The sequence below is a fragment of the Eurosta solidaginis genome, chromosome 5 (genome assembly GCF_040869045.1).
Source record: "Eurosta solidaginis isolate ZX-2024a chromosome 5, ASM4086904v1, whole genome shotgun sequence".
Taxonomy (NCBI): domain Eukaryota; kingdom Metazoa; phylum Arthropoda; class Insecta; order Diptera; family Tephritidae; genus Eurosta; species Eurosta solidaginis.
Window position 1 is genome coordinate 133822704 of NC_090323.1, and position 20121 is coordinate 133842824.

The following is a 20121-nucleotide window of genomic DNA, read 5'->3' on the forward strand; positions in this document are numbered from 1 at the left end:
ATTATTGTGACGTGGTCTGCGCTGACTGCATGGTACCCCAAAACCACCACAAACTCCATACGCAGTAGCATATGATAAAGCGCCAACCACCACCAACGGCGCCCACTATTATATATAGTACCTATAGTACCTTCCCCAACCCTTTTATTAGCGCCAACCACGAGCGCAACAACAACCAGACGTACCGCCACCACCAGTTGCAACGCACACAACGGGGCCGCGAGGGCACTAATGTTAACACCTACAACAGGCGGTACCACCGACACCAATACTAGCCGCATCCTTATCAGCTGCGTCCATACCGGCGATAATAATACTAGCGCATCTTTATTAGCTGCGTCCATACCGGCGATAACAATACTACCACATCTTTATCAGCTACGACCATACGGGCTACAATAAACTAGCTACAATGACAACCACAGGGCAGCGAACATAGGCCTGTGGCCAGGCCAATTGCGACAATGAATATCAGCGGGTAAAGCGGTGAGTTCGTTCCATTACTGAACCAAATATACGTATTTGTAGCCTCAACCTTGTCTTTTAAAAATTTTTTTTGACTCTGCAACATTATATAATGTTAATATACAAACATATTCAAATTTAAGGCTATCACCCTAGTATATAATTAAAACGAATATGAATACGAATGCAATATGCATAATGAGCGAAGAAAATGAAAAGTTAAGAAAGCAATTCTTGTTATACGTTCGAAATTGTTGCATACTGAAAAATTAACAAAAAAAAAAACAAAGCATATCTTAATGGGCATAGGTAGGCAATTTGTACTGCCTGTGCAACAAAAAAAAGTGTTTCAGGTATTAAAATTTGCTTTGCGTTACGGTAAAATTTTATTATTACCTTTTTAATTAATGCAATTGTTGCGGATATAATTTTGGAATGAGCAAAAAGTATTGATATTGTTTCGGTAAGGAATAAAGTTTTATTGGTAATTCAAGTTCAATTGCATTATCAGTTAAAACGCATTAAATTTATATTAAGGGACGCAAATAACGAGTAATGCGGATTAGCTTACATTATCAACAAAAAAAAAAAAATTGTTATACATTTTTTTTGACTGAGTTGAACTAAACCCAAAACAATACCAGCACTGACTGATACATGCAAAACAGTTTACGTTTCACCTGAACAAGTAAAACGATTTCATTAATTTTACTATAAGTTTAAAAATTCACGTTTTACCTGAACCTGTAAAACGATTTCGTTAATTTTACCATAAATTTAAAAGCTTACGTTTTACTTGAACATGTGAAACAATTTTTTTGAGGAGTATGATTTACCCCAAATTTAGTCTTAGTTGCGTTTATAACAAATTTCTTAGTACATAGTACATATTAGTGTCATTACACTATGTGTTATACCAAATTGATGTTTTGTTAAACTCAAAGTAAGTCTAATACAACAACATATTAATTTTGTAAGGGGGCCCCAATTATCGGAAGTTGTATCCAAACTGTACAGCCCTAATACTATGTTCAAACAGAAAAATAAATTGAGGAAATTTCAATTTGAATTGAGTGCTGTTCATACAACTCGATTTAGCTTACACAATAGTAATTTGATAGCTGGTTGGCTCATCTCTACATCAAGAACATACCTTTGTTCAGACTGTCAAAATGAACACGTACATTATTAGGCGAATGAAATGGAATGAAAACATAAAACTTTGAAATTTTTGTGTGTTGTAAGAAAATGTGTTCAATGTTTTGGTTTTATTTTGAGTTTGCCATCTTCTTTTGACAATCCCTACTCCAGTGAAATGAAAGACATAAAATCAGCTGATGAGATGAGCCAACCATATAGTTAAGCCATGCGTAACTGACGTTGAAATATACTCAATAAACACACTTTACAATGTTGCATTTGCAGTTTGAAACAATTTATTACGCAATTTTTTTTAAATTGGCAATTTATTATTACAATTTATTATATGCCAAATTGCGTAATAAATTGCCCAAATAGTAGAAATTGCCAATTTGGTGTGTATTTGAACTTAGTATAAGATTTAACCATTTAACCAAATTTCTACCAAAAAAAAAAAAAACAAAAATTTATTATATATATAATATATTAGATTATAAAAACAAACCAATTATTATTACATTCAATGAACCGTCACAAAACGCAGCTCACAATAATTTTTCTAAAAACTTACAAAAAAAAAATAGAGTTCCTCTCCAATTAGGCACGCATTTTTGATTGCTACTTTTTTTAAATAAAAATATTTATAAGCATAAATATTTATATAAAAAAAAACCCTTGTAGTAAGATCAAAAGAAGTTTATAGAAAGAAATGCTATATTAGTAATAATGAAACTTGAATAAATTTGTTAACAATATGGGAATGCTGGCGTCGCCATTTATTTAGAAGGCACGTAGGGTTACCAGGTAAGGCGCCACCGAAAGATCAGGTGCGTCGGTGGCCATGGATTTGAGGGTGGGAAAAGCACCGGGCGTCGCAACACCACCCGCGGCGCCCCCTATATATATTCGGCCTTCTTTGTTTATTTTTCTTTTTGCTTTCCTTTTCCCTTTTCAGTTTTTTTTAATTTTTATTTTCAGCGTTTTTTTTGTATTTTAAATTTCATCAGTTAGTAACCGGTCATTTCCGGTTCGGTTAGCTTTGTCTCCTTTTGCTTTAGATTTTTTTTTGAATTTGAATTTTTTTGAATGTTAACGGCCTGTCCGTGACATCCAGTTCGGCCGGATGTTGTTTTATTTTGAATTATAAGCGTTTTGAGTCGTCTCTGCGCTTTTTGACAGCTAGTTTTGATAGGCATGATAGGAATTTTTTTCTGATTATGGCGCAGGAACAGTAAGGTTGGCAAGGACCCGCCCCAGCCGACAATGACTAGCCACTGTGCACCACCACATCATGCCGACCGCCTTCCTTACTGCTTCCACTGTAAATGCGTATCCATAACAGGGTCGACTGCTAATACGCTACCAAATATTTCGAGAGAGGTGTCAAACGACGCGTCTTGACATCAGTATTAATAATCCGATGGCGGAAAATAAACATATTAACTCGTTCAAAAGATATTAACGAAAAACCGAAAAAAGACCCGCGGGTACCTCCGAAACCGGGGGTGGTATCCATAATATTTTTGCGCAGAACACCTTTCTGAGTTAGCGGCCTTCGGCCGCGCTTATAAAAAAGGTAATAGTCTAGTTGAGGGGTCGACTGCTAATACGCTACCAAAAATTTCGAGAGAGGTGTCAAACGACGCGTATTAATCTCGAGAACAATAGTCCGATGGCGGAAAAGAAAAATTTTATCTCTGTCCGGAGATATTTGCATTTGAAGTTGGCGATTTCCATGTGGTTGCTGTTGTGTTGGTACCCCCAAAAAAAATTGTGCTTCACCGTGGCGGTAGCCATGGTTTGTATTGATTAAAAATTGCAATAGTAGATAATGTAATGTGAATTAAAATTGAATAGGTAGCCGAAGCAAAAAATGCAACTGATCCGCATGCAACTGTTGTTTATGTGCCGCCACCGGGAACTGCTGCTGCTATCATAGCAGTATTACAAGCACGACATTTCTTTGATTGGTTGCATAATCGAAATTGTGCCCTAACATGATATGGTTCGCGTTAAGCACGCTATGTTAAAGCAAAATAAATCTCGTCTAGTCAGGCCCGAATGTCCAGGATCATGGCACCAGAAAGGGTAAGTAAATTGCCTACCATATTAAATATATAAACAACATGTATGAATTTGTTAGTGATAATTTGTCATGCTTTTGTTGATAATCAACTGAAGAAGGCAAATACCAAAGAGTTCGAAGTTCATGTAAATACCAATTGATTTCTTTAAATAGCGTTTGGAGAACAAAACCCATATTGTATGTATGCATACAACTGCATAGAAATGGAGGGATTAATTAATTATGATCAGTAGATTTATAGGATTTTTATTATTTTCCCTGCGTCGCCGTTGCCATTACATTGCTTTAAGAGAGGACATCAACACCTTACCCACAACCAGTTAAAATTTTAGTAAATTTTGCTCTTTTCATTACTGATTCAAAACCTGGGAAGTTATATATGTAGCATTCCATGGAGAATGGTAAATTTTAGCAGACTTTTGCATTGCAGTCATTATTAATATTCAATCCCTAGAAGGTTCAATGTAGTCATATCAATAGGTCCGGAGATGGTCGGGTTAGTACCTCAATGGTGCTTGTTACCGGAACGTAGATAGATAATTTATTGACGATTGCACAGTGACTTGCACATCTCCTTCACAGCATCTCATCGTAGCCGACTTCTTTGATGAAACCTAGCAGAGTTCTTGGCTTGAGGGATTAAATGTGGGAATGCACTGGCCATGGTGAGCCCATAAACTTAGCCCTACGTTTTGAGATTGCTTCGTATTCTTGGAGGATATGGTCCGCCGTCTGCTGATCGATCACAAAATCGGCAAGTGTTATTCGATAGTATGCCCACTTTCTGCATACGGCTGCTCAGTCTATAATGCCCTGTAAGAATAGCTCTTGGGATTCTTCGGTTATCTTTCGATAGGTCTATTATTGCCCTTTAGCGACTTGTGCTATAACTTCCTAACAGTAACTTAGATTGTCTCAAACCTGGCGTATTGCTCCAGTGTTCTTCTCTCTCCCCCCCCCCCCCCTCTCTTAATAAATGCCCCTGTCAGCCAACTGACAGGAACGGCACGGGATCGATGGGTCATGCAGTTCCTGCCTCTCTTTCCGGGTTGTCCGCCTGCTCTTGTTGTAGCAGTGCGTCCCATCCAATAGGTGCGACAGATCACAAATTGTCATCAATGTCCTCTAACGGGAGTCCAAGGAAACAGAAAGTTTCAACAGGGGTGGACCATAATGAGAGGAGTGTTAGAGGCGTTGATTCCACAATACAGCTAAAGAGATGGTTGGTGTCATGTGGGGACACATTATAAGCAGGACATATGTTTTGTATGTCGGGGTTGATTCTGGATAGGTAACCTGTTCCAGTATCCAAATCGAAGTTGGGCTAGAGTGACTCCCGTTTCCTTAGGGAGAGTGCGTTCCTACTCTGTTAGTTTTTTCTTTGAGTACAGTATTCAACGGGCAATTCCTGGCATAGAGGTCCGACGCCTGTTTGTGGAGTTCACTCAGGAAGTTACGAGGACGACGGGTTTTGGGATCAAGCCCAGAGCAACCTGTCCGATGCAACCATCCCTTGCACGTGACACACTGACAAGAGTATGGCCGTCCTAAAAAGATTCTTTTCCGGCAAACGCAGCAAAACCATTTCTCATGACCGGTGTCAGGAGAAGGACACGGATTGGGTTCGATACCTTCCCGGAGGAGGAGAGTATGGCGCAGACCCGCTGCATGGATCTGCTGGGAATATGATAATTTGTGGGAGGGACGCAACAAACTAAACACTGTTGTTGTTGTTGTTGTAGCGATAAGGTTGCTCCCCGAAGGCTTTGGGGAGTGTTATCGATGTGATGGTCTTTTGCCGGATACAAATTCGGTACGCTCCCGTACCATAGCACCATTAAGGTGCTAGCCCGACCATCTCGGGAACGATTTATGTGGCCACATTAAACCTTCAGGCCATTCCCGCCCTCCCTACCCCCAAGTTCCATGAGGAGCTTGGGGTCGCCAGAGCCTCGTCTGTTAGTGAAACAGGATTCGCCGCGGATAGGTGAGGTTGACAATTGGGTTTGGAGAAGCTATATATTGCGCTGGCAACCTGAAAGGTTGCGCTACACAGCCCCTTGAATCTGGTATTTTAGTGGCCTCTTACGACAGGCATACCAACCGCGGGTATATTCTTATCTCCTAACCCGCTGGGTCCAAACTAAACACTAGAGTCCGCCTGCTCATTACCCTGTACTCCCCTGTGGCCTGGGACCCAGTGCAACAGTACTACGTTGTGCACCCAAGGACCAGTGCTGACTTTATTTCGAACGCCACAATTGCCTTTAGTGGGGCCTGACTGTCTGACTGAGTATTGCAATTGTTTCATTGGAGTATCAGCGCTTAAGGTTCAGCTTAGCGCACCAACATATGGCGAATACTTCCGCTTGAAAGCTGCTCGTATGTGCTTTTAGAGGTACTGATATTTTGGCTCTGGGTCCGGAGACTCTGGCTTCAAACCCCTCTGGCGTCTTCGAACCAGGGCCGTAGAGAGAAAATCCGGGCCCGGGACTAAACAAATTTACGGGCCCCCTATAAAAAATTCACTAATACATTTGATTAACGTGAATTAATGACGTTTCATTCATAAATCATTATTGATGGATTACATCAAAAAAAATGTTTGCCACATCAACTAAATGATTTTTGGCTAAGCGCTGACAATAAAATTAACACAGAATATTTACTATTTGTTTTATTTTATTGTAACGTAGAAATAAAATTCTCTTTTAACAGCCACATATTATTTCAAATAATCTTTTCTAGTTATTTGGTAACATTTTCATACATTTCTGATAAATTTAATGATTATAAATTTTAATTATTCAATATAGAATGTTCGGATATCAAAGAGTGGCTTTACTTGCCTTTTTCGCTGCAAAATTTTTTATAATAATATCAAAATTTAACTGTCTTGCCAAAACGGATGCAACACAAAGCTCCTCATGGAACTTGGGATGGGGAGGGAGGGAATGGCCTGAAGGTTTAATGTGGTTTAATGTCGGGCTAGCACCTTAATGGTGCTGTGGTACCGGAGCGTGCCGGATCTGTATCCGGCAAAGGACCATCACATCGATAATACTCCTCAAAGCCTTCGGGGAGCAACCTTATCGCTACAACAACAACAACAAAAATAGAGTTACTCCTACCCCAGAAAATGGTCAACATTTATAGTGCATACAAAGAACATTTCAATTCACCAAATTCTCTCATATTAACAGAGTATATGTGGAACTTAAGAGCGAATTGAGAGTTTCACAAAGTTGCACTGCCACACCGCCATTTTATACAGGGTAAAAGTGTAACGCTTTTGCGTTGCGAGAAGGCAAGAATTTTCACAAAAGAACGAAATACCCCGTAAAGGCGTTGCCTGTTTTTTAGAATAGAACAACAACGCTTGCGTAACACTTTATCCAGAAAAGAAAACGCTATCATAGCTGCGGGTTGCTCAAGGCGAGTAATCAGCATTCGAGTTTTTGTCGAGAATGTGACGTAGTGCTCCGTTGTAAGCTCCTTTCATATTGGCGCCGTTATCGTACCCTTGTGCACGACAATCTCCAATCATGTATGGCAAATTAGATCAGCGATTTTCTGAGCAGTTTTTTGGTTACAATTCACGAAAGCCAAAATCTGTTTTGGAATTGTAAATTTGTTGCTTTCGAATTGAAATGGAGTGAGCGCAAATGAACGTATCCAACGTGACTAGCATCAAGCATAGCATCAACGATAATAGCAAAATACTTAGCTTTCTTGCCTTGATCTAATATAGTTTCCCTCACATGCTTTGCACAAATTTCTATAAACTCGTTCTGAATGTCTGGGGAAAGATAGTGAACTTGTAAACGTTTGTGCTGCTATTGTGAAATCCTAACTTTCTCCAAATGATCTCTAAGTATCGGATCATAATGGCTTATGAGATCTTAGATGCCCAAAAAATGTCCATCCTTTCGCTTTTTGAAAAAAAAATAGTGTCCAAAATTCTATATAAAATTTCTTTCCACTTGAGTTTCAGTGATTAGCTGCTGTTGTTGTTGTTGTTGTAGCAATGCTCGCCCCACCTAATAGCCGCGACCGATCACAAATTGTCATCCATATCCTCTAACGGGAGTCCAAGGAAACTTGCCGTTTCAACAGGGGTGGACCATAAGGAAAGGGGTGTTAGAGGCGTTGGTTCCACATTACAATTGAAGAGATGGTTGGTGTCATGTGGGGACACGTTGCAAGCGGGGCATACATTTTGTATGTCGGTGTTGATTCTGGATAGGTTTAACCTGTTACAGTATCCAGAACGAAGTTGAGCAAGAGTGACACGCGTTTCCCTGGGGAGTATGCGTTCCTCTTCCGCAAGTTTTGGATAATTTTCGTTAAGCACTGGATTCACCGGGCAATTCCCGGCATAAAGGTCCGACGCCTGTTTATGGAGTTCACCAATGAACTGCTTGTGTTTTTTCACTTCATACGGCTGGGTTCTCAGGTGCCGTATTTCCTCAAAATGCTCACGGAGATGACTCCTTAAGCCCCTAGGCGGTGCTGGTTCATCAATCAGATGTCTGTTGGGATGCCCAGGTTTCTGGGTATTCAACAGGAACTGTTTGGTCAGCATCTCATTTCTCTCCCTGATGGGGAGTATTCTCGCCTCATTTTGCAGATGGTGTTCTGGGGACATAAGAAGACAGCCCGTGGCGATTCTGAGAGCAGTATTTTGGCAGGCCTGTAGTTTCTTCCAGTGGGTAATTTTTAGGCTTGACGACCATATGGGTGACGCGTAGCACGTAATGGGCTGGCTAATTGCTTTGTATGTAGTCATGAGCGTTTCTTTATCTTTTCCCCAAGTACTGCCAGCGAGGGATTTGAGGATTTTGTTACGGCTCTGAATTCTCGGAGCAATTGCAGCTGCGTGCTCACCAAAATGTAGATCCTGATCAAACGTCACACCCAAGATTTTGGGGTGTAGGACAGTCGGTAGCGTAGTGCCATCGACGTGGATGTTCAAAATGGTCGACATTTGGGGCGTCCATGTTGTAAATAAGGTCGCGGAAGATTTAGTCGGTGATAATTCGGCGTAGGAAACGATTGTGACTCCTTCCGGTGGTGAAGGTAGCTTAGATATGTAGAAATTAAACAAAAGTGGGGATAGGACACCACCCTGTGGCACCCCTTGTTTAATTCTCATTGGTTTTGATGTTTCGTTTCTAAATTGCACCGATGCCTGCCGACCACCCAGATAATTTGCGGTCCACCTTTTAAGACATGGGGGAAGGGTAGACCCTTCCAAGTCCTGCAGTAACGAGCCATGGTTGACCGTATCGAAAGCTTTTGATAGGTCTAGCGCTACGAGTACTGTTCTATGGTGGGGGTATTGATTTAAACCGCAATTTATCTGGGTGCTAATGGCATTTAGCGCGGTGGTAGTGCTATGGAGTTTTCTGAAGCCATGCTGATGAGGGTCTAGCTGCCAATTTGCTTGGAAATAAGGGAGCAAAATGGTTTCAACGTCTTTGCCACTGGCGATAGGAGAGATATCGGACGATACGACTCACCTATGTTAGCTGGTTTCCCAGGCTTTAGTAGCGGGACCACCTTGGCCATTTCTCAGGTATGACAAAGGTGGAAAGAGACAGATTGAAGACATGCGCAAAATATTTGAAACCCTCTTTCCCTTGGCTTTTAAGCATCGGCATGGCTATGCCGTCTGGGCCCACTGCTTTGGATGGTTTAGCACGACCAATGGCGTCCTCAACCTCTTTAGCGGTGATGGTGATTGGTGACGCGCTGAATTTGTGTTTATGTGCGTGTCTATTGGCTCTCCGTCTATCTTTGTCGACCGTAGGATGCATTATATATTGTCGGCAGAAAGCGCTCGCGCATTTTTTCGCGTCCGACAGCACTTTGTCGCCAAAGGCGGTGGAAACTTTGTCTTTGTGCTTAGTCGGATTCGATAGGGACTTTACGGTGGACCAAAGTTTACCCACACCGGTAGAGAGGTTACAACCTCTTAGGTGCTCCTCCCATTTCGCCCGCTTGTGTTCATCCACAAGCAATCTGATGCGTTGGTTTATATCCCTTATTTGGGGGTCGCCTGGATCAAGCTGTCTTATAAGGTCACGTTATCTCGCTAAGTTTGCGGCCTCCGCCGGGAAGTGGGGCCGGATTCCGGGAATTCTCCCGGCGGGAATGAAATATGCCGAGGCGGATTTAATGACCTTACGGAAGGCACGCTCACCGGGCATCAGTCGGGATAGGGAGGGCAGCAAAGCGGCTGTCTGTAAAGGATTTATATTCTTCCCACTTTCCTTTTTTGAAGTTTATGAAAGTGCGTTTTTCAGTGACGATGAAGTCGGCGGTACGCTCAAGCGAAGTAAGTATGGGCAGGTGGTCGGATGCCAATGTCACCATCGGCTGCCAGTTGACGCAGTTTACGAGTTCTGCGCTCACGATTGAGATATCTGGCGAGCTGTGACAGCTTCCTACCATACGTGTGGGGGCGTCTCCGTTTATTGTGCAGAACGTCGTTTCTTCTATTTGATCCGCCAACATCTCACCACTGTCCGCCCGCAAGTTTGAATGCCATAGAACATGATGGGCATTGAAATCACCTAAGATAATGCGATTGTTGCCAGTGAGTAAAGCCCTGATATTAGGGCGGTATCCGCTGGAGCAACAGGTGGCAGGAGGGATGTAGATGTTGATGATTTCTAGGTTTGCATCGCCTGACCGGACAGATAGGCCTTGACGTTCTAAGACATTGTCCCTGCGGTCGATGCCAGGATCAAATATATAATATTGCACAGAGTGGTGTATGATAAACGCGAGACCGCCTCCATTTCCGCTCTCGCGGTCTTTCCTGTGGACGTTATACCCAGAGCAGGTCTGCAATGCAGATCTTGCTGTGAGTTTAGTCTCTTGAATCGCAGCAATGCGGATGTTGTGCCGCTTCATGAAATCTCCGTAATCTTCCCAGTTAGTCCATTGCAGTTTAACTGCAGGATTCTGAAGTGCATAAGGGGAGACGTCGCCACTCTCGGGGTAAGTGACGGGTGACTACGCCTGGGTTGTGGAAGGCCAGGACGCAATTGCTGTTGTGGCCCTGGGACTGGGCGTTCTTGGGCAAGCATTGGGGTACCCGGATGATTTGGGTTTGCGACCTGGCAACATGGCGCGATGAAACCCGTCGGGGGGTTGCCGTCGCGGAGACCAGAACATCTAGGAAAGTGGCACCACCCAAGGCAGGAGCTCCATTGGGCGGATGTCGCAAACCTATATATTCTGTGCTGGCAGACGGTGCAAACGGAGGTAGGGACTAAGAGTCTGTTTCCCTGACCTGCACGATTGCTGGCGGAAAGGGGGGGGGGGGGGGAGAATACGGGGGCAGGGGCTGATGCTCAGCATTGCTACCAACTCTACTACGAAGGTAGTAGTTATGAGTGTTATCAGCTGTTTGAGTTGTTGGCGCCGTGGGGCGCGAGCAGCAGCGGGTACTTGTTGTGGCTTGCTGAGCAGCGGGGCTGCTGGAAGGTAGTGGGGGGGGGGGGGGGGGGGCGCTAAGGCGTAGACTACGGGACGCCCTTGGGCGTGAACAGCAAGGAGCCACAAAAGATTTATAAAAGTTACGTGGACGTCGGAGACGGACCCGGATTGGATTCGATGCCTTCCCGCAGTAAGAGAATATGGAGCAGTCCTGCTGCTAGGAGCTGCTGGGAGGATGACAATTTGTGGGAGGGACGAAACAAATTAGATGGGGTCACACTGAAATGACAGTCATTGGTCGGGAAAAATCCCGAGTCGCTCCGGTACATAGAACCGACTGCCTTGGGAAGCGTGATTAGCTGTTCATTGATAAGTGTATCAATTGTAGCCTCCTTTCGAATTAGGTTTTGTAAAGATCGCCATTGAATATAACATTTAATGTGATCTTCAGTATTTTCGTGTGATGGCAGTTTAGCGTATAGCTTCTTCCATACCTGGAATTTCGAATATTCGCCAGGACAACAAATTTTAAGTCGATTTAAAGTATTGGTGCTTAACAGACGACATGCTAGGCAATAAAAAGCATTGCTACTGGCACTCCACACCAACAAGTGACGCTCCACTTTCTCTCCATTTGGCAAGATTCTGTTTAACAACGGGGTAGGAAATGCCTCGTCATGACAATCACGTGGAAAAATAACAAGGCACTTTTGATGACCTCGACGAATTATTTCGTTGACTTCTTAAGATCGCAAAAACTCATTATTCACGGTACCGATATCGAAGTCGTTTAAATAATCTAGACTTTGATACAGAGTTGGTGGTATTGTTGGAAGGCTTTTTGAAGATGAACCTTCATCAGTGTTACAACGAAAACTTTACGATTTCGGATTCATGTAAACATATATTTTTGTTTGATGTTTTTATTGTCTCCTCACTGTTCGAGGGACCAGGTAAAAAATCTTTATCAATATTCGTTGCTTTTGAAATTCGGCTTAAAATTTCCACATGGAACAACTAAAGACTCTCCTGAATTAAAAAAAATGTCTTAGTACCTCTAAATCGCGGGCCCCCTGAGAAATACCGGGCCCCCTGAGAAATATCGTGCCCTGCGCTTGCCAGGCTAAGGCTCCAGCTATTAGGAGTGATAAAGCTGTCAGATCCAGAAGCAGCAAGTGGCTTGAGTCCTAGGAAGCTTCTAGCTGTTGTCAAGAGGACGGAGTTTTTTTTATAACATAGGTCCTGGTTCTTGATAGGGTTTTCAGCTTGGTCGTTAAAACAAACTTCTGGTAACACTACAGACTCATTCAGTTTATGTGAGATCCTCATGAACCGGCCACTTCAACCTAACCTATATTTTGTGTTTTGGTTTGTACTTTAGAATCTACCGGTTAAGTAAGCGATGTCAGCTAACTAAGCGCCTTCAAATGTAGATCCATAAGGAACATGAGGTCGCCAGAGCCTCGGCTGTTAAAGAAACAGGATTCGCCACGGGTAGGTGACGTTGACAATTGGGTTGGAGAGGCTATATATTGCGCTGGCAACCCATTGAAAGGATTGCGCTACAAAACCCCTTGAATCAATTTGGTATTTTAGTCGCCTCTTACGACAGGCATAGCTACCACGGGTATACTCTACGCCCACTAACCCGCTGGAGCCATGAGAAGCGTGAGTGCACTTTGGGTGTCGCAAGGCAAGTTCCGTCGTGCCTGGTGTTGTTGGGTCAGTGGCCAGGCAAGGCAGCAGGGTACACATGCACCATTCAGGAGGATACCCTCGCTGAGCCCAGAAAATCTGGGAAAATTAGATGTACTGCTCAGATCCAGCAAACGAGTATGTTCTGTACTGGCTTATGATAAACTTGCAGACAACCAAACGTTTACTTTCCTGTCCAAAAGGGAATTGGTGCTCGGCACTGCTGCTAAAGAAGAATAGACGTAGTCATATCAATTCGTTCCCGGGTTACTCGGGGAAAGCAGTTTTAGCAGTACTTTGCCCGTTTCAATTTGCACATCCATTCAAAGAACTTCGCATAATGGATTAAACAGTCATCTGCATTTATTCGTTTTTGTTTTTGTAGCACGCCTAATTTACTATCTATTACCCCAACATCTATCAATTATCCCTTGTTATAATCTTCGGGTACCTTCGCTACCGGAAGATGCCTTGGCATGGTGGAGGTTCACTTGAATTTACTTTACAGGTCCTGATTCTGGTTATCTGAAATCCCCTTGAGTATCTTGTATTTATTAAGCACTTCCGGTTATATTAAAAACTTATTATCTATCCTTACTGATATTCGTTTCTTTTTCATTCTAGGTAATTCGATTTGACGATGTGGGCATAGCAATATTCCAGCTGTGGCTGTAAGAAGAACGTACATTTGCTCAAACTACAAGAAAACTGGGACAACTGTCCCTCGGCTTTTTTAGTATCACATATAAGGCCCTACCACGCATATTATGGGAAAGGGTCAAGTTCAAAGGCTCAACATCACCTGCATATCGACTTTGATAGCACGAAATGGGGCTGCATATATTCCGGTATTATATTTACAACACTCATATCTATGCAAACTGATACTAACAACACCACCCGCGAAGGAAAAATTGAGCACCATCAGTGTGAGCTTCGAAACTCAAAATGGTTTCAGAAAGGGCACGACTACGAATGAGTTTATGTCTTTACATATGTAGTTTGTACATATAAATATGCACATATGTAAGGTTCACTAGAAAATTAAGGAAATTATTTGTAAAAACCATTGTATACATAATTTATTCATAATTAAATATTTAAACAAAAGGGACGCGTTTCATTCATATAAAAAGCGAATTGACAGAAGGTAACCGGTACGGGTAACCGATAGGCCAGTTACCCGTGTTGTTGTTGTTGCATATGTTTTGGTTAGCGATAACGAAAACATACCTAATGAAGTAACTTAAAAATGTAAATAACATCTAGCGATAAGGAATTTCGAAAACACAATAGGTAAGAGCGAGAAAGCGAGTCACACGTACACTATTTTGAGAGAGCGCATGCGTTATACGCCAATTACACGGCTCAAGTATCCTTGTGCCAATAACCAATTTGCACAAGGATTTGCCCGGTGTGTGCAATGGTTGCGCTATTTGCGCAGAGAACTGCGCTAAAATCAAAACGATTTTGATATTTACGCATGTCTGCAAATATTGCACATGCATTTTTCTTCGTGTGTGGTGAATCTTACACAGTTTACCTGTGGTAGAGAAGGGAGGAACCTTTAGAAACCCTAGGGCAAAGAATTGGACTAAATTCCAGAAACATGTAGAAACGAAACTGGGACAACCCAAAGAGGTTGCTAATGTAGAGGAACTGGAGGAGTCGAATGAATTCCTAACAAGGACGCTTATGACTGCGTATAACAAAGCTTGCCCTCTAAGAAGATTCAGAGGAAAAGCAAAGCCGCCATGGTGGAGCAATGAGCTGAGTCTTCTAAGAAGACAGGTAAAAGAAATGTTTAAACTCGCAAAGACCGCGGAAAGCGAAGCGTGTCGGGACGAGCACAGGGATCTACTGAGGATCTACAAGCGTGAAATCACCAGGGCGAAGAGAAACTCATGGAAAAGTTTCTGTACGGACATAGAGTGCTCCAGTGAAACAGCACGGTTGAAAAAAGTCCTAGCAAAGGGAAACATAGTCCAGGGACTAATAAAGAAAGAGAACGGGGAATGGTCACGTGATAGTGAGGAATCCCTTGAGGTGCTTCTCGATACACATTTCCCATTGGGAGACGGTTTAGAAGAACCAGCAGACATCACTCACACTTCGATCACGGAGCTAGTGGTGCCGGGCTTGGTGACCGATACCAAGATCGAGTGGGCAGTGAAGACGTTTTCTAAGTTTAAATCGCCGGGCCCAGATGGTATATGCCCGGCCATGCTACAAGTCTCAAGTAGGGCGGTCGTGGAATGGCTTAAAATAATATTCGATGGGTGCATAAGACTGAATCATGTACCGCACTGTTGGAGAACTGCTCGTGTAGCTTTTCTACCAAAGGCGGGGAAGATCGGTCACGTGTATCCCAAAGACTATAGACCCATTAGCTTAACATCATTTCTGCTCAAAACCTTTGAGAGGCTGATAGATGTGTACATAAAGTCCAACGTGGATGAAAAGCTGCTCTCCACAACACAGCATGCGTACACCAAAGGCAAGTCGGTAGACACCGCATTGCATAGGGTGGTAATAAGCATAGAGAAATCCCTGGAATATAAGGAGTATGCTCTAGGAGTCTTCTTGGACATTGCCGGGGCTTTCAATAATGTTGCAAAATGGGCGATTATGGATGGTCTTAATTACATTAAAGTACATCCTGCCTTAATCAGATGGATCGGCTGCATGTTAAATTGCAGAAAGATTACATCACAATGGGGATTGTACGAGGCCACGAAATCAGTGGACAGGGGCACGCCGCAGGGAGGGGTGCTATCACCTCTGCTGTGGACACTGGTCATCAACCAACTGCTCAGGCAATTCGATGAGGGACCCGTAAAACTTACGGCTTACGCAGATGACGTTGCAATTGTCATAAGTGGAAAATGCCTTCCAACGATTAGTTCTTTGATGGATCGGGCGCTTCGGGATATTCATACCTGGGCATCTAATGTCGGGCTGAAAGTCAATGCGGAGAAGACGGATATGGTCTTGTTTACAAAGAGGTACAAGGTCCCAAATTGGACCAGGCCTAAGTTAGGAGCGGTGACCTTACAGGAGAAACCTTGCACAAAATATCTAGGAATCATCCTAGACAGTAAGCTGTCATGGAAGCTCAACGTGGAGGAGAGAGTCAAGAAGGCCTCAACGGCACTCTATGCATGTAAAAGAATGCTGGGGTGTACGTGGGGCCTATCGCCCTCTCTTTCTCATTGGGTTTTTACAGCGATTGTAAGCCCTATTCTATACTATGGAGTTCTTGTTTGGTGGAAAGCCACACAAAAAACAACATACCTCAAAAAATTAGAGGGGGTATGCAGACTATCGATGCTTTGCATTACGGGAGCCCTGAAAACAACCCCGACGGCTGCACTGTATGCTATTCTGCACATTCCACCTGTAGACCTGGTAGCAAAGAACAAAGCGTTAACGACCGCAACCAGGCTCGATGCTTCGGGGCAGCTTGAGCGCCGACCATATGGCCATAGTAGTATAGCATCCTCAGTCACAAGACGAACAGACTACATGATTCCCTACCTGCACTTTGAGGGAGATCTTAAGGCCACAATAGAGGTGGACGGTTGGCGCAAGGGTGCGCAAATGGCGGACGAGGCGATACATGTGTACACCGATGGTTCCAAAATAGTGGAAGGAGTAGGGTCTGCGGTATACTGCGCTGATCCGGAATTAAGCAGATCCTACAGGCTGCCGGATTACTGTAGCGTTTTCCAAGCGGAAATATTAGCCGTAACCAAAGCAGTAGAAACCCTGGAAGAGAATAGCTTAAGCTGCAACCATGTTAATTTTTATATTGACAGTCAAGCAGCAATTAAGGCAATAATCTCGCATAGCACAGCATCTAAATGCGTGTTAGAGTGTAAGCAGTCTCTGGAGAGAATCGGGACAGGGAGAAGCATACATCTATATTGGGTCCCAGGGCATATGGGAATAGATGGGAATGAAAAAGCGGACGAATTAGCTAAAAAGGGCGCATCCCTTGAAGCTTGCTCCGTAGACGTCCCAATTAGATTGGGCGAGATTAAGCGAAGGCGAGAGGTGCACATGATCGACCAAGCAGAAAAGGCGTGGGTTCAAGCGCGGGGCTGTAAAGTGTCGAAGATTATGTGTAGGTCTTACAACCTTAGACTAACACAGTTGCTTCTATCATTAAAAAGAGAGGACTGTAGACTCATGACGGGTATTCTGACTGGACACTGCCTTCTGGCGTCACATGCCTTTAAATTAGGCTTGGTCAGTGATAGCAGGTGTAGGAAGTGCGGGTTGGAGGAGGAAACGATCGAGCACGTTCTGTGCTCGTGCCCTGCACTTGCCAGGCTAAGACTCCAGCTATTAGGAGTGATACAGCTGTCAGATCTAGAAGCAGCAAGTGGCTTAAGTCCTAGGAAGCTTCTAGTATTTGCCAAGAGGACGGAGTTATTTTATAACATAGGTCCTGGTTTTTGATAGGGTTTTTCAGTTTGGTCGTTAAAACAAACTTCTGGTAACACTACGGACTCAATCAGTCTATGTGAGGTCCTCATGGACCGGCCAGTTCAACATACCTACCTACCTACCTGTGGTTTCTGATAATATAACATCAGTAATTATTGCTTAAAAATGTTAATATCGAAGGCGTAAGGACCATCTCTAGCTTGTGACAGGAATTCACACAAATTCAATAATACATAATAATTTTTTATACAATTGGAACACGTTTCATTTGTTGCGCTAGTTGAAAAATGAATATTGCGCAGTGCTGCAATGAGTTGAGCTGGTCTTGCAACTAAAATATAAAAATTATAAATACAATGGAAAATAAACGCTTCTGGTGCGAGTTTTTCGATTTATACTGTGAATTACCAGCACTGTGGAAAATAAATAGTGTTTTTTTTATACAATTAGTGCCTTTTTGATACAATTAAAACACATGTTTCAATTGTTGCGCTACATTAAAAATGAATATTGCGCAGTGTTTTTGAGCCGTGTATGTCAAAATTTTCATTTGCACAAATTCCGTCGTTTTATATTTGCGCATGGCTTTTGTGTCATGTATGGGCCGTCTTACCTTTTTCACAGCAATGTAAAAGTCATTAAGACGATAATTGCTGACCAAGTTATTGGTAACAATTAAGTAATCGATTAGGTAACGGGTACCTGTCTTGTAGGGATATTTTTTCGTTTGTTTAATTGCAACCACCCTTCAAGCACACTGACTATCATATGACTATCATCTGATTGTCAGCAATGTCAACCTAACGATCAGCGCCTCATACAAACTTTCTATCACAAACTTAAGGGGGCTTGCGCAAATGTGATGTAAACAACTGTGTACGTGTGAGTTTTTGTCTCCTTCTTATACACCAACATGGCCTTCTGATTAAGTATATAGCCGTACTGCTCACTCTCATTCCTTTTCCTGGATCAGTGCTGACACTCTAACTATCAAAAAGTGTCATAAATGATAGTTTACTGTAGATATCAGGTTTGACTGTTATATTATCATTAATGACCATTGTTATATTCCGCCAAAAATGAAACAATGCTTTTTGCTTTTTATTTACTTTATTTCATTACGTTTTTAATTTTGTACGTGATAAAAGCATACGTGTTTCTTATTTGTTTAAAATAAATAGTTTTATAATAATTCGAGTTCAGAAGGTTCAATTTAAATTCAGAAAATAACAAAACAACAGAAGGGCGCTTTCCTCATGCGGAAACACATTTGAAAATGAATCACCACTAACCACTATTATTTTTCGCGTATCAATTTTTTGAGTGCGCCCCATACATACATTCCGACAGCTTTTGGTATTTTTTAATATTATTTTCGATTTTTTTTCTTTTAGCATGGAGCTTTGAAATGCTCTCTTTTTCATTTTTTAAACTTATTTTTTATATGGTTTTGGTCGGTTGAAAATGGCGGAATTTAAAAAATAACAAGACAACCGTGATAATCATTTGATTGTCATATGACAGTCAGTAGTGACAACATGATTAAATCGGATAAACTGTTCTCGTATACATAAAATTCCGTTGAGAATTATGTATCTATCTCACATGCATAATGGTATCTGCTGTATGTTCTTTTGTTCTGTACCAGGTGTCCGAAGCTTTCCCAGTTTGAGTCCTTTTTCATGATTATAGGCTGTCGTTGGGAACATGCGGACATGCATGAGCGAATAAAGGAACATACATAAATTTGAGTATCAATGTTTACGTCATCGCAGGATCAGCATTGTCAATTACAAGTGTGAGTGTATTAGTAAAACTATCAGCGTTTCTTGTAGGGCATTGTGTATAAAATAAGTGTGATATCTTCTCATTCAACTACTTGACAGCGTGTTCAATATGGCTACTTTTAAGTGTTTTGGCAGCGTTTTGACAGGGTTTTCAATATGGCGGCGCATAGGGGGTGATGGAAAGAGATACTGAATGATACACAATGATTGCAACAACGAAAAAAGCGCCAATAGTACCTAATAGGGGGACTCATGTAACCTTATAAATGCCTTATAAAGTGTGTAAACGTATAAATTTATCTAGTGCGTAAACGAGCTGTCAAATTTTATATGAAAAATCATTTACACAATTTGTATAAATTTACGCGCACATTTCATTGTGCAAACGCGGTAAACTCAAAGGAATGCAACCTTGCAGACATTATAGCAGCATTTTCATCAGAAATCTTCAACATCAGCAAGTAAAGACGTTTTAGTTTTGATTTTTCATTTAATCTTGGCATTTTTTAATTTGTATAACAATCAAAAAAAAATTGTTTGGCAATAATACAGCTGATAAACAATCAAGTTTATCAAGAATATTACTAGGTGCGTTCATATAACAGTGTGTGTAAATGGATATAATTTTACGCCTTATAAGTTTATATGCTTTCATAAGTCCCCCTAATAACTTTAAAACGGTTAAAAAAATATAATTTTCGCTTATGGATTTTAAATCTTGACGAAAATGCGCGTCTTTGGTTACCACTTCCGACAGGTTCGACGTGAAATTCAGGTGCAAAAGGTAAGTTGTTATATTACCAAATTTCGGAATTTAAAAGCTTGTTTTTCATAAACTAAGCGCTCTAGGAAACTCTCAGGATGATAATTTTGGTGATTTTTAGGACCACCTCTATTCCTGTTGTTGTTGTTGTTGTTGTTGTAGCGATAAGGTTGCTCCCCGAAGGCTTTGGGGAGTGTTATCGATGTGATGGTCCTTTGCCGGATACAGATCCGGTACGCTCCGGTACCACAGCACCATTAAGGTACTAGCCCGACCATCTCGGG

General features: G+C 42.1%; 1 long non-coding RNA gene across 1 annotated transcript in view; it reads left to right on the forward strand.

Annotated features, from left to right (window-relative positions):
* The window catches only part of LOC137253638 (uncharacterized), a 61813-nt gene extending 47900 nt beyond the window's left edge, over positions 1-13913 (forward strand). Inside the window, exon 3 of the long non-coding RNA XR_010953849.1 lies at positions 13460-13913. This is a non-coding gene — a long non-coding RNA (uncharacterized lncRNA). The remainder of the gene's footprint in view (positions 1-13459) is intronic.
* Positions 13914-20121: the final 6208 nt, after the last annotated feature.